We start from the raw sequence: 9,974 nt of genomic DNA on the forward strand, positions 1-9,974 counted from the left end.
GTCACCTTGTGGTGAGTGTAGCATTCCAAGCGCTTCATTGACTAACCCACCAGAATGATACAGAATGCAAGAGTGGTAACTTCTAGAAGGGAGGGATAATCTGAGTCAAAGGAGAAAGAGATACTTGCTGCATATAGATCTTGCTTCTAAGGTCATGAAAATGGTTTTCTCTGTGCTAGGCAATTAGCATCACAATGTACCTGTATGCTAATCACCGAAATGATGACAGGCAATGCCATATGTTTAAAGGAAGTTTCTCTATTACACACAAATACACAGACACTAGCCCACGTGTAAACTTAGAAATTCATTTGAAAGGATGTTAGGTGGGGCGACTACGTGGCTCAGCCTGTTAAAGATCCAACTCTTGATTTTGGCTCAGGTCATGATCTCAGTGGTGAGATCAAGCCCCAAGTTGGGCTCCATGCTGAGCGTGGAGCCTGCTTTGGATTCTCTCTCTCTCTCTCTCTCTCTCTCTCTCTCTGTCCTTTGCCTGCTTGTGCTCACTCTCTATTTCTCTCTTTCTCCACACAGATAAATAAAGATTGAAAAAATTGCAAAATTCAAAAATAAAAAAATTTTTAAAAGAAATAAAAAAACTTTTAAAAGAAAGGATGTTGTTTCAGAGGGATGTAAATCAAGGGGGTCAGGATCAGCTAGCTCTTCCTTTTTTTAACGACTGTGCGTAAACTGTAAGGGAAATACTCTTTGGGCTGGCTGCGAATTGGTTCCATACTGTCTTGCCCAAGGGCCATTTTTTAAGACACTAAACTCTTCCGCTGAGAACAAAAGAGCAAGGATTGCGCGGAATGAATGAAACACAAATAAATTTCCTAACGCGGAAAAAAGAAAGGCCTCTGGGTTTGAAATACAGCAAATGAAACACAAATAAATTTCCTAACGCGGAAAAAAGAAAGGCCTCTGGGTTTGAAATACAGCGTGGAGAGTACAGGTCACAAGAAAAAAAGGAGGGTCATTCAAACAAAGCTACCCGAGAGGGCTACAAATGTGTCTCGTTTTGTGAGGGTTACCCATTTCGGGGAGAGGGTGGTTTGGCGGATATTGATTTATGTACCAGGCCGCCAAATGTAACTTTTGTTTTGTTTTGTTTTGTATGTTTAGGAAATCCAGTTGTTACCTTTGAAGGAGAATGAAATCCAACTAGCCAGCCTTCCACCAGGCAGGGACTCGCTGCCTTGGTGGGAGCTCCCCAAATCCGTTCCCTCCAAGACGGCTTTGCAGGATTATGTCACCCTGAGGACAGCGCAGGGGAGGAAGAGGTAAAGTTTTAAAACATAGGCTTGGGTCGTGAGGAAGGAAATCCACCAGCCGAAATGAGAGATATGGGCAGATTTGATACCGGCCTCAATGCCCTGATCCTTCCACAATTTACGAGATTATCACTATATCTCCTGGGAGCCTTCCTGAGCTTTATTGGGATAGGAGAAGGGCCCCAGGCTGGGGGGTGGGGCCGACCTGGTCGAGGTATTCAAGGGAAATGAATTCTTCTAGAAAAGAAGGCATAAAAAGCCCTAATGACTAAGAATTCCTGAGGCCTTTTACATTGCTTAAGTTTGGATACAATGTCTTCTTCATAAAAAATGTCCCAGCTATTGACATATTGCTTCTTAAGTCAATGTTTTTCTTACTTAACTGAGAATGAATATATTCTTTTAAATGTTCGTAGAATACAGAACTATGCAGAGTACTAAAAGAGCCACCTTTACCGTCCCCATCCCCACTCACAACACCTCCCCCGTGGTAACCACTGCAAAAGTTCAGTGTGTAACTCAGGCTTTTTTCTATGTAGTTGTACATGCATATCCACGCGCGCACACACATACAGACATGTGCACACACGCACACATGCACACACACACGCATGCATTCGTGCACACATACAGGAGGCATATAAATAGAATTAAACCATAGGTACTGTTCTCTGTGTACTTTTTCACATAAAAATATATCTTATAAATCTTTCCATGTCAGAAGTATAGTTCTACCTTATTTTCTTTTACTGCGGAATATTAGTATATAATATTATATATATTACAACTTATTTCCCTAACTATGCACATTTAACAGCTCTCTAATTTGGGGGGGGGGGGCGCGGCACCTGGGTGGCTCTGTCGGTTGAGCATCTTGACTCTTGGTTTCAGCCTAGGTCATGATCTCACGGTTTCAGAGGTTCAAGCCCCACATTGGACTCCATGCTGATAGTGTGGAGCCTACTTGGGATGCTCCCTCTCTCTCCTTCTCTCTCTACCCCTCCCCTACTTTCGCTGTCTCTGCCTCTCTCCAATAAACTTAAAAAAAAATTAAAAATCAAAACTAAATGGTTTCTAAATTTTTGCTATTATAAACAATGCTGCATTGAAAACCCCTATGGATGCTTCTTTGTACACATGTGCAAAGAAGTCTCTCAGAAAGAAACAGAATTGGACGTACGATAATCATTTTAACTTTTGCTATACGCTGCCAAATTGACCTCCAAGGACTATACCATTTTGTACCTCCTCGACATTGAAAGGAACAGAATTTTTCTTTAAATCTCCAATGCAATGGGTGAAACTTTGATCTTTCTTCATCACTTACTAATTAGATTAAATATCTTCATATTCGAACTGATCACTTTTAAGTCAATGACATGACTATTTCTATTTTCCCCATCTTTCTACTTTTTTTTTTGATGTTTATTTTTGAGAAAGAGAGAGACAGATTGCAAGCAGTCGGGGGGGTGGGGCAGACACACACACAAACACACACACACACACACACACACACACACACACAGAACCCAAAGCAGGCTCCAGGCTCTGAGCTGTCAGCACAGAGCCCAATGCGGGGCTTGAACCCATGAACTGTGAGATCATGATGTGAGTCAAAGTTGGACGCTTAACAAACTGAGACACTCAGGAGCCCCTGGTTTTACTTATTTATTTGTATGAGCTATTTATGTTTTGTGGATAATAATCCTTATCTAATTATGTAGCTTGTAAACATTTTCCCTCAGACTGTTGCTCATGTTTTAAACATTTCACTGTATTAAAACTTAAGTCTCTAAATGTAGCTTTAAAAAACTTTCTCCTGGATAGTTTCTGTGTTTTATACCTTGCTTAAAAAGACATTACTCATCTGAAAATTGCAAAATAGGTTTGCTATGTTTTCTAATGCTTTCATAGTTTTTCTCTAGATTTAGTTTTTGAACCCATAAGGTTTTATACATATTGGGAGATTAAAATGTTCTTGTCTTCTTATTGTCCTGACACAATTTATTGAATTGGTCATCTCTTCATAATTTGAAGTGCTCCCTTTGTTATACACTAAATTCCTATGTAAACATAATACATGGATCCATTTATAGACCCATTTCATTGATCTATTTCTCTGTTCTTGAATTACAAGCACACTGTTTTAATTACCACCTTTTTAAAGTATGTTTGAGGGGCACCTGGGTGCCTCAGTCGGCTGAGAGTCTGACTCTTGATTTTGGCTCAGGCCATGATCCCAGGGTTGTGGGATCAAACCCCCACATTGGAATTCATGCTGAGCATGGAGTCTGCTTACGGTTCTCTCCCCCCCCTCCTTCTCTCTCTCTCTCTCTCTCTCCCTCTCTCTGCCTCTCTCCCTCAATCACACTCTCTCTCTCTAAAAAAAATAATAATAATAGATAAATAAAGTATGTTTTGGTATAAAGTAGGACAAATCTATCAATGTTAACTCTTTTTTTTTTAATTTTTTTTTTTACATTTATTTATTTTTGAGACAGAGAGAGACAGAGCATGAATGGGGGAGGGTCAGAGAGAGGGAGACACAGAATCTGAAACAGGCTCCAGGCTCTGAGCTTTCAGCACAGAGCCTGACGAGGGGCTCAAACCCACGGACTGTGAGATCATGACCTGAGCCGAAGTCGGCCGCTTAACCGACTGAGCCACCCAGGCGCCCCATGTTAACTCTTTTTTAATACTATTTCGATTCATCTGTGCATCTTCTATTTGATATAAACTTGTACCCCAGCTTGTCAAGTTTCATGAAGTAGCCCCTCGTCATGTTTCTGAGAATTACACTGAATTAATAGATTACTTAGGGAAGAACCGACACCTTCACAAGTTTGAGTCTCCCAGCCAACACTGTGTGTGTCTGTTTACTCAAGTTTTCTTTTGCCCTTCAATACAATATGATGGCTGTCTTCATATTAGGGTTTTTTTGTTTGTTTGTTTGTTTGTTTGTTTGTTTTTGCTAGATTCCTTAACTACTGTAATTAAAATGTTCTCATGACATTTCCCAATCATTTATTGGTGCCACCCGGGATTACTAATCTTTCATCCATGCATTCAGCAGGTATTGTCAGATGTCTGCTCCGTGGGCACTCTGCACAATCCCAATTGCCTGCTGTCGGCACACAGACAAACGATTGACTTTTGTGTTGTCGAAGGATAAGCCGAGTCCTATGAAATAGTCTACGAGTGTATTTTCGCAGAAATCGATGCGAATCAGGCAGAGCCAAACCAGAAGTGGTCAGGAGCAACCCACTTACGGGAGCTCAGGAGCAACCCACTTACGGGAGCTCAGGGAGAGACTTAGGGAGCAGTCGCGGAAGCGGAGCCAAAGAACCATTTGATTGGCTACAGTGGAAGTGTTGCCTTATTTGGAGAAGCCTACTTGGTTATTTGTGATTGGTTGTCCTTCGGTGGCCATTTCTTAACCTTGAAGCATTTGCAAGCTCAGGTTCTGGTTTCCTTGCCTAGACTACCACGGCATCAGAGCCACCTAAGCCTCATGGCTTCTTTGCTTAATGAATTTAACAGCGTTGTGAATCTCTATGGGAGAAGCTACAGCATGAAATATCAGCGAATAACCTTTAGCAGCCAAACTCGGATGGATACGTGGGCCAGAAAGCTTAAAGAAAAGTAACATGCGGAGAAAAACTGCTTGAGCACGTTTTCAACCACATGTCTAAGGTCTTCTATATAAAGTCACACAAGGAGAAATGTCTTCACTCCTGAGTGGTGGAAGAGGCTTTGCTGTCCCTGTGGTCATGTGCTCTTTTCCTCACAAAGAACCCAAAATAGGCAATTGCATATATCCCTCCCCAGCCCGCCTTCTTTCTGCGTCTGATGCCAGGAAGTTCACAGTTAACTTGCTTGGTCAACCACAGCCACCGTGCATTATCCCCAGTCTCCTCTCCCCACCTACCCGATCCAGTGCTAGCTTTTGTTTACGTTTTTAATGTGTATTTCCTATAAAATTGCTTCATCCGGGAAGCAAGGCGAGGAAAGAAGGGAAAATATTTCTAAGCATCTAGGACACTGGTTGGTATAAACAGATTTGAGGGGGATCTTTCCTTCAGCCTCCTGAGACTCCCAAGGGCAAGGTCAGTAAGCTCTGCCCCTCTCAGGCACCCCCACCACCCCCAGCCCAGCTTCTGGGAAACCAAGCAGCTGTATAAGGACTCCCGGCCCCTTTGCTCTGGGGCTGTTGGCTCTTGCCCCAGATTACCTCTGGCTTCTCGGTCAGCAGCTACGTTCTCATCGAGCCACAAAGGACAGACAGCCCTGAATCCTCTCATCCTGAAGACAACAGTACTTTCTTGAGTTGTTTGTTTTTTGGTTTTGTATTGGCGTTTTTGTGTTTTTTTCTGAGTGTAAGGAGAAAAATGGGAGGAACCTTCTCTCAAGGCCCAAAACAGTTTAAAAGCTGCGTGCTCACCGCAAACAGCCTCTCTTATTCTGTTTATATGTTTGGGCCCCACAATTTTGAGTGACTCAGACGTCAAAAAACAATCCTGATCTGGGGGAAGGGCGCCCGCCGGGGCTGTTGCTCTAATTTAGTGCATTTTCATCCTGTGAAGCCTCCGTGACAGAAAATGCCAGAAGAAGCTGGGAACCTACTTCAACCTAAGCGACAGGTTTGCATTTTTCCATTTCTCTGCATTCCCTTCCGCAACTCCACCCCACCATCCACACCCTGCACCCCCCCTCCCCATTTAGCTTTTCTATTGCAAATGATCAGGGACGGGATTTGAATAAAAGCTGAAGTTCTTTCCTCTGCTGCCGACCTGCAGACACGTGTATCACAATTTGAGATGTTTTGCACACTTACCACCAATTGTGAAATAAATAAGCTTATCTGATTTATGTCATTTGAGTAAAAGAAAACTACAAAATACTAGGTAAAAATAAAGGTTCATTGTTGTGAAGGCCGCCCCTGGCCTTTAGATTTTCCTATCATGAGGCTTGAGCAAGAGAACAATAACAAAGGATTTACAAAAAAAAAAAAAAAAAAAAAAAGTGATCACCACAACCTTTGCAACAGATTTCTGACCCTTGAATAATTCAGAACCCGGAACGTACTGGAGCTAAGCTGCATCAGAGACAGAGAGAGAAAGGATTCTTCCACTACAGAAATTTCTAGAATCAACTAACAAATTTTCAAGCAAAGTAGCTCCAAGAGAGCTCTCCCGTCGAGTTTGTTGAAAGACAGTCAGCGCGCCTTAAAACAGACTCCTGTGTTTGGAGACTCCTGATTGCAGGGTAGTGTATTTTTTTTCTTTTTTTAAATCTGATGACGCCCACAGTCGCATGGGAGGGGAGAATGCCCCAGCATTTTCAGAATCATCTCTGTTTAAACTCCGACCTTGATGGAGAAGTCTTTTTTTTTCCCCCTTCTGCATCTTTATTCTTTAATAGCATTTTTCCTGACCACGGAAGTAACGCATGTACCCTCCGACATTTTGGAAAATACGGAAAATCACAGGGAAGAAAAATTCAAATCCCTTGTTTGTCCGGCACTCATCAAGTATCCTTATTAATTGACTATTCACGTTTTGGTGCTGAGTCTCCCGGCCTGTACTTCTCCGTGTATAAGGTTCATATTCTTCCACAAAAATGACTACATGCCATGTTTGGCTTTTCATAAACTGTCAAAAATCCTTACCATCATGGTGGCCGTTAGAGGCCATTAAGCTTGCAGCAGAAGTTTTTGAACCCATCCCGTCTTACAGGGCTTTTGGGTTTTTTCCTTGGCGGCTCTTGTCAACATGGAGGTCATGGTTAAAGTTGTGAAGGATATGGGGGCGCCTGGGTGGCTCGGTGGGTTAAGCGTCCGACCTCAGCTCAGGTCATGATCTCGCGGTCCGTGAGTTCGAGCCCCGAGTCGGGCTCTGGGCTGACAGCTCAGAGCCTGGAGCCTGCTTCTGATTCTGTGTCTCCCTCTCTCTGACCCTCCCCCGTTCATGCTCTGTCTCTCTCTGTCTCAAAAATAAATGAACGTTAATAAATAAATAAATAAAGTTGTGAATGATGTAAAAACTAACTTAATTCACCCCAAAGTGACCCTTCTGCCTCTGTGACCAAGAATCCTCCTGGGGCACACGCCTGATGGAGAACAAACAAACAAACAAACACGACAGGAAAACATTTTACACGCTTTTCGGAGAGTTGGCTAAACTAGAATCTAGTGCCATTATTAAAATGGCGAGCACTTACTTCATGGCTGCATGGCCATGGGAACAACCCATCAAGAAGAAAAAACATTCTCTCTGTGAAAGTGCTCTTTCCCCTTTCTCTAAAAAAAAAAAGAAAAAGAAAAAAAAGAGCAAAGAAATCATTTGAACCTTTCCATCCTTTTTGGCCATGAACACCAACATTTTAATGTCACCTCCTCCATTAACTGTCCACCTGGGTCACCGCTTAACCCTGCTCTCCCACCCCCCTTCAACCTGGTAGCCCAACACAGTAGGCACATAAATATTTGTTGAATGATTCTTTCAAGGCACCTTGCTTGGCAAGGGTCTCAGGGTGCTTTTTCTGCATTTAGGTCTCTCACAGACTGGAGGCCACAGTTTAACAAAGCCAGGGCAAGGTCAAGGGGAGCCCGAGAAGGCGGCTTTCAAGTTGAGTAATGAAAGGCGATGTTAATTACCGACATGGGCCATTTAGAAGGAAGAAAAATGCTATCTCTTATTAATTTTGCTGAAATGGACACACTCTTGTCAGTGGCTAATGGTTAACAAAGCCGTTCTTTTCTGAAGACAGAGAAGGAAAATCTCAGAAAAGGACCTGGGTAGACACAGCACAAAAGCCAACTTCCTGCCCCCACATGTCTGCGCCGGCCAGAGATACTGTGTCTTACTTTTTGGTTGTTCGTGTGTAAAGTTAGACAGAAAGCCATCCATGAGAGGTTAAAAGGTTCATTTGTACCAAGATGTTTATGATGGGCTTACAGGGAGCCTTAGTCACAAAAGCCGGGCTCGGGAATCAAGTTTGCATGTTCGTGGGGGATGGGGGAGGCAGAAAGAGAAGGGAAATCAGCCTGGGGAATGGGAAACGCTAATTTAATCAAGAAGAAAGGGTTTGTGGGCCAGGCGCCCTCCTTCGGCTTTCAGCCTCCTGGATAATCTTGGGTAAGGAAGTTCATAAATGCTTCTCAAATGCCCCCATGCTTTCAATCTGAACACTGGTTTTGGCAGTTGTGAACTTCAAGTGGACCTATTTAAGCTGATCAGAGGAAACAGGCTGACAGTGAGCTGATTAGAAACCTCTTAGAGACCTTCTTTAAAGAGGGTAAGGCGTTCTTAACTTTTTTTCCATCAGCTTTGGAGAGGGCCCCGGGAGTGGGTCATAAAGAAGAAAGGATGGGGGGAGGGGAGCGTCCATTTTAGAACACGAAGAAAAACAACCCCCTTGCCAGACCTTTGCCAACCTTCCTGTTCTTGTCAAGCTCTGCTCTGAGGGAATGTTTGAAGATAACAGGAAAGGAAATAATGAAATGACACGGCGGGTAGAGCTAGACTTGGAATGACGAGTGCAAGCTGTTTCCTTGACCCGGGCTTATCTCGAGCTTGCCAAAAAATCACCATCTATCAGAGACCCATAAATAGGTTAGAAACATCAGAGTGAAATGCCTGTCAACAACACAACAATTTCTGAGATCGTTTAGAAAACAACAGAGCAGCCTTTCCCAAAGGTGTGCATCGTCTCCAGGAATGAAAGGTGGGGCTGAGTCTTTCCCAAACGCTGCCTGTTTATTAGGAGTGAGTTCCCTTTGAGAAATGTTATAAACAAACATTCAGAGGGAACATTTCAAAACCTCTGGGGGGAATAGGAGTCGCTGATAGTAACGCGCGCGCGCACACACACACACACGCACACCCGGCAGAGAAGTTTCCACGGCCAATTCTAAACAGATGAGTGAGTTACCCCCTCGCTATCCACAGACCCCATCGCAGCCACAAAATATGCAGGTGAAGGATTTGCTCTCCAAACTGAGAGCCCACAGTTGACCGAAAATAGAGCAGGCTTTTGGGGCTGGGGGAGCTCGGACCCTCAAACCCCATTCTCTTGGAAGTAAGTCCTCGGCCGGCCGGCCTCCGGGGTTGCCGCCTGTGGGGACAGAATGGCAGTTTAGATTCCAGACCTAAAACTGCAAATGAAGTTTACAAATTAGCATTGAATAAATATTATCCTTCCCGTCTCCAGCGAAGAGCTGTGGCCAAATTAGAAAAAGACCCAATTCAGCGCCTAAGTACACAGAACCAAACGTAAGCCGACCTAACCTGGCATATTCTTACTCTACCGAAATAGCATGGTGACGTCATGCTTTTCATCATCCGCCCCCCTCCCCCCACCCAAACGAGCCACCTATCCCTCCTAAAAATAGCCTGATGCAGTTCTAAGGGAAAAAAGGCGGAAGTCAAAATAGAAAGAAAAAAATGTTTTTAACTTCAAACCAGCCAGCAATAAAAGTCAATCTTTTCCTTCCTGTTTATTCGTCTCCCTGACTCTGTGAGAGTGTGTGTGCGTGTGTGTATGTGCGTCCAAATCCCCCGAAAATTGTACAAGAGGCAAAAATCATTTCTGAAACAATGTCATTTATGTCGCCTTCTTTCTGAAAGCTTCTCACTTTAGTAGATTTTTCCCTTCGTGTTTCAACAGTCCATGTACTGGCATTGGGATTGACCAAACTCTTTA

Source organism: Panthera pardus, unplaced genomic scaffold (assembly GCF_024362965.1).
Source record: "Panthera pardus isolate Hobbes unplaced genomic scaffold, ASM2436296v1 HiC_scaffold_6, whole genome shotgun sequence".
Lineage (NCBI taxonomy): Eukaryota > Metazoa > Chordata > Mammalia > Carnivora > Felidae > Panthera > Panthera pardus.